The 6,000-nt window shown below is 31.6% G+C and overlaps 1 protein-coding gene across 3 annotated transcripts in view; it reads right to left on the reverse strand.

Moving 5' to 3' along the window:
* Positions 1 to 6,000, reverse strand: part of LOC109537508 (protein sine oculis) — a 181,996-nt gene that overhangs the window by 20,488 nt on the left and 155,508 nt on the right. The window contains exon 1 of one of the 3 annotated variants that reach the window (XM_019904281.2): positions 3,881 to 4,028. The exons of 1 other annotated variant lie outside the window; for it this stretch is intronic. The gene's annotated coding sequence lies outside the window, so the exon portion shown is untranslated. Of the gene's footprint in view, positions 1 to 984; positions 1,154 to 3,880; positions 4,029 to 6,000 lie in introns of those variants that run through there. One more of the 3 variants, XM_019904282.2, reaches the window with a different exon arrangement.

A 6,000-nucleotide genomic window follows, 5' to 3' on the forward strand; every position in this document is an offset into this window, starting at 1 on the left:
TTTTAATATCAATAATAATGAATAAATTACACGTTCCGAAAATTTTTCAAGTCATTTTAAGGAATAATTGTGTAACAATGAAATAGTTCGCAAAATATTTCAAAAGTTCGTCGGTGTCTGTTATTTAATTAATGGCGCAAAAAACAAAATGAATTTGTTCTTTAAAAATTTTAAATTAAAGTTCCTCCAGGAACTCACTATTTCGGGGCAGGCAATAGTTGACTATTTTAAAAATAAAATTTTGTTTCTTGGGAAGAAATGCGAGTACAGCTGGAGTTTCACAATTTCATCAAAAAACGATTTTGCTCTCATTCTCACCAACTGTGGTCCATAAGACTATCTTTATCTCAACATTAAGGGCTCTATAGACAGAATTGGCACACACTTTTTATGCAATTTATTTTTAATGGACCAATGGAAGAAAATTCAATTTTCAGAACTTGATAATTTACTTATGAGTTCCTGAAGACTATAACCAATATTTTCCGCTTTTGAGGCTTAAAAGGCTCAAATTCAACCTTTTAAGAATGTGTTGAATAACTTTCGTTTAGTGATTGGTTCGATGTCAATGTTTTTTAGTCGACAGTGTGGTAAAAAGAAAAGTAGTCATCTGATTTTCAGTTCACTCTTTTTTTGAAGATTCAAAGTGAAAATTTCGAACTTGTTGCACTAGTCGGGCTTTTAATCAAAATTTATTTGGCTTGCGGAAGGAAGTCGGAATAAGTCTGTTCTAAATATTTTTATTCTGCATTCACAGGCAACTCATAAAATGCTTCAGTGCTGATTTTCCGACAGTTTTTGAAAAGCTGTTGAAGATCGATTATTATTCATTCCTAAAAAAGTTACGTTGAATATTTTAAATTGTAAAAAAGCACTGCTAAAGATAATTTAATGTTGCTAATGTGCTTCGTTCTGGTACCTAACAGTTGAGCGCGTCCTGATTCAGTGTTGATAAAATGAGACATTTTCAAATTTTTCACTCACCCAAACGACGTTAATAAATCATGATCACTTTAGAAGACTTCTAGGTTCGCGCCAAATTTAATAATATCAAAAGCTTCTGCGAAGTCACTTAGTGTGCTTGGTTTGGCTTAATGAAGTTCTTGCATTAATCAAACCGCTTGACACGATACGAATTCAGACACGTTCCAAATACATTTACGAACCCGACATGTAAGTTGCACGAATAATGTTTATGCTAAAATCAAGAACACATACATCGACTCCAAACGATTAAACCAATATTGATTGTGACGTGCAATTTGTCAGCTTTAACAATTTTTAAATATCGAATCCGCTAATATCTTGAAATTGTTTGACAAAATGCCCCAACAATTAACGCCGATTTGCAACATCATTGTTTTCACCATGATTAGCACGCTTTGATGTTGATGGAATACGTAACATGTTATGTATTGATACTTTGGCTAAATCATTAGACTTATTACAATATGGAACGACTAGCAGTAATTTTAAAATATTAGCGCCTTCAAGACTTGTTACTGATCCATATTTGTCAAAGGAATGGTTCAGATTGCGTTTTGTAAGTGTGTGATTTTTGCGTTTTTGGGCTGTTGAACACAGGAGTTCTGAGCAGAAATGGACACAAAGGTTCTATAGTTTATTTTGGATATTATGTTTCTCACCTCGTTGTTTGAAAAAAAGTTATTTTAAATGGCAAAGAAGCCCAAACGTGGTTTAGTAATCTTTTTTTTCATCGCGAATCAACAGAAACAAAGAAAACGTGCAGCTCTCCAATAATCACCAAAACCATTTAAGTTAATTAATAATTGAGTTGTCATTCAGAGATGACTACAAATTATATTTCTTGCTCATTTATTGATCAAAAGTAGGTTTATGTTTCTACTTTCAAGAATCGTTAAACCGATTGTGGAACAAAAACAAGTCGACGGCTTTTACTGCGTGTACTTTAAGCGCGTATTAAATTTAATTTTTAATTATGAAGAATTTTACGCCCTCGTGGAGTAATAAGAAATTTTCATAAAACTACACGTTCCCTTCCCGAAGTACACCGGTTTAATTTTGTTAAACTCAATATTTGACGCTCTGAATATATTCACATCCAAAATTATTATTTCACCAAAAATTACCACTAATTACTGATAATTATCACCATTATTTACGACCAAAAATCAAAATTTTACATGCGGGTTTTTTGATTATTGATAAGCTATTATATTAAGTGCATAATAATGTGCAAGTTGTGAAGCTTATATGACAAAAATGTATCATTTATCATTTCAGGCAAAATGTAAAAATGCACTATTTTGCTAGAAATAAACATCGGAAAACCAAATCCGAAGATCACACAAACTGCCTAATAAATTGTGCTGCAAGTCAGTGTTCTTCGTGTAGGGACCAACATTAAACAATATTTTACATAAATCTTTATTCAACGTATTTCAGCATCCAAACGAGTTTTGGGTTAGTTAAAACTAATGCCTCTTAGAAGCTAGATACTTCAACTAAATTATCAGAGCCAAGTTATATTAGATGATTTATCAGTATTTTTGTTAATCAACAGTTTAGCTCTATGCACACAAATGCCCACAAACAAACGAAACATTCCTGGAAAAGTTAATACCCAAATCGGAATTTAATCCGTTATTAAAATGATGATTTTAATGACTAAAATTAACGTTTAATCTATCGTCGATGCGAGTGGCAAGACGCTTGATCTGTTTATCGCTTAATCCGATCGGTAAAACTTGTAATATTTGTATAACATTTTTTTTAAGACTGTTTTTGCTGTCTGTAAGCACGATTCAAGATAGATTGGTCATATAAAATGGTGCTAATCTGTAGCGGCTTAGAGGAGCAACAAATCTAGTTGAGAAATGTTATTTATGGTCTCAACAAAACAAAAATTGTTATCCAGATTTTTTTAACAAACTTATTGTCTTAACTGTATTGAATGAATGACTGCTAAATCTGAAACGAAAACAGGTTTCCGGTAGAGTTACGTAAAATATATTTCTTTCAAAAACTCGTATTTTTGGCGAATAAGTTGACAGATTATAAGTTCACTTGCTTGAGGAAAACAAAGTGAGTCAAAGACAAAATTAAGTGGTGCTGAAAATGCAAGAGAAAAGTGGTACTGAATTCTTGAAAAATCTAAATGATCGTGAATCATGAGTACCTAAACATAAAAAGGTCCAGTGCAGTGAAAAAACAGTTTTTTTGTAGTTTCAACATTCTTTTTGAACATTCTGCAAGCATTGAGGTCCGAGTCAAGTTGGCAAATTCCTCCCCAAATTGGTTCTGTATTAAATATATCAACTTTTACAAGGAAATACCATTCATTATTGTCATTATCATAAATCTACTGCTTAAGTACGCCAACATTTTTTACATTTTGGAATCATGCCTCAATAATAGATTGGAGTAATGGATACCTTTGCTTAAGCTTAATAATTCCATTCCACACAATTGACACATTTTTCTTAATTTCTTTCCTAATTTAACAATAATAACTTGTTTATAAAATTATGTGATTAATGCCAAGTCTTGGATCAAATGCTATGTAAAAAATGTTTCTTCATTGACCAGTCACTTTCGCGAGTTATTCACAAGATTCGTTCTTGTTGCGCTAGATATTAAGGTTTAATCTTCATTTTTATGCTAATTTATACCAATTTTCTCTCGTGAGATTCATCTTCAAAGTTTTCTTGTTTTTGGCCATTCGCTGCTGAAAACCGTATACATTTTCATGCCTCTGCTTGAACAATTTTTTTTTAGTATTTTGCTCAGCCGGTCGCGATCTATCAATTACAAAAAGCAATTTAATTTGCCAGAAGAATTATATAATAATTTGGTTGTTTCATATAAAGGGGTAATATTTGTAAAGACGTTGACCTACCAGTTGAACAGTTGAAAACTTCCAGGAAATGAGAGGGCGAATATCGTCAAAAATAATGCACACAAAAAACAAAAATATCGCGGCAAGTGAGACGCAAACTTGAAAGTGTCGATTGTATCTCTTACGGAGCGCTTTTAATTAGATCACCATTAAAATTCTCCCCACAACGCATCAAAAAGGATTATCATGCCGAAGCGAATTCTAATTTTTATCCATATCTGAATCGAAAATTAATCCTTATTTAACCATCCATCTTCATAAGCTAAAATTGCTATTTAATCTGTTGTAGATACACAATACAAAGATTTTTGCCGATTGATTCCTAATCTGATCAACAGCTTTTTGAATGTTTACTCGAGCTTAAACTGAAACTTGATAAAGAAAATATTTGCCACTGATAATCTTCGAACTAATCTTGGAGCTTTATTTCGACAATATGTATACCAAATATTTAGTCAAGTGCGTTTTTCTCTATTTCTACAAGCTTAGCATTTTAAGGATATTCAATTTTTTCAACRATTTAATATACATTTAAACATGTGTAGGAGGAAACATGTTGAGTGAGTTTATTCTGATATTAATATTAATTATTTAGAAACATTTAGAATCATTATGTTAATGCATTCAAGGATTATTTCAAGTAAACTAAGGAGCGACGTGCAAAATTAAAGCACGCCCATTAGTTGCCTATAGATTGCTAAAAATTCGAAGATTTGCTGTTAAGATGATCGAACTGTGTTCACAAGAACGAGGCTAAAACGAAACTTTGGACTAATTTGAGGCATGAAATGCCTATATTTCAAATGCCTTAATAAGTTTTTTAAACATGAATAACAGTCAACTCATTGCATTGGTTGATAGAAACCATTTTCAAATAACTTTATTATTCTGGGCACGTTTTTCGCWAAAAATAAAATTATTTTACTAAAAAATATATTTGAAAACGTAAACTTTATCGAACTAGATTCTTATACCAAAACTGTGTGGTTTTGAGTGCAATTCAACCCGGTATGTTTTCCAAAGCCATGGTGTTCAGCCGTGACGATTTAAAAAATATATTTTAAAATTAACTTTAATGCCAAAATGCCTCCATTTTTATAACGTTTAATTAATATACGCTTATTTTTAATACCTACATCTAAATCGTGACATTTTATTAACCTTTTATGATTTTTTTGGAACTAATCATTTACCTTATCTATTTATTACAACTTTATTCTTTTTTCCAATTGGATTTGAGTTTTCTATCGAATTTAATTCGTTAAAATGCGTTGTGTGCGTTCAGAGCCAGTTAATTACAGCTCTAGTTTCGTATAATTGTTTTCCTAACAAGTGTTGAAAGATACTTTTCAGTGCGAGACTGTGCCAATAGTCGCGTGTTCAAATCTTTGTTACTTATTTAGCTTTTCTTTTATTCTCGTGCGTATTTCGCATTTTTGCTTCTTGTAATCAGAATAGGTTTAATTTATAATCGAAGCACTCAAGAACAATTTTCTTTTTGACAATGAAGTCTTTTATTATTAAATACATTTTGTTATATGACTTATTTACGCCCAGACCTCGTCTGATAGTCTGTTCATTTTTCAGCATATCAGCAGGTTTTTGAATGTTTTAGACTGACCTCAAAGGACCTTTTTCCTCAAACTTCTTAGACATTTTTCTTGACACCAAGTGGCAAATTTAGGATTTTTCTTGCTTTTAAAATATTTTCTGAGAGGTTTTTTCTTCTAGAGGATCCGGCAAGTTTTGACTTGATTCTTGTTTACCAATTAGATGATGTTGGTGACATATTAGTTAAGGAACTGCAACAGACTGCAAAATTCTAATGTGCTTGATTTTTTTTTTCTTTGATTTCCTTTTCAGGGGCTTTTTTCAGGTTCAATGAAATAAGTGAGTTCAAGTGACAAAACATGCGAACTTTTGCTCGAACCTACTAAAACAAAAAGAAAACAGTTTAAACCGGTTACATGAAAAAGTTTACTTTTCCTGCGGAAACTTCAGTCTTTCTTCACGCTAAGCCGCAAAAAAATATTTTTTTTACCTGTGATATTTGCTAATTATCAGCAAGTTTTCAAATTTTTAAACAACTATTTTAAAAGATGCTTCTGGCATTTATCGGT

Source organism: Dendroctonus ponderosae, unplaced genomic scaffold, assembly GCF_020466585.1.
Source record: "Dendroctonus ponderosae isolate FM_Combo_2020 unplaced genomic scaffold, Dpon_F_20191213v2 Dpon_F_20191213_3, whole genome shotgun sequence".
NCBI classification, from domain to species: Eukaryota; Metazoa; Arthropoda; class Insecta; order Coleoptera; family Curculionidae; genus Dendroctonus; species Dendroctonus ponderosae.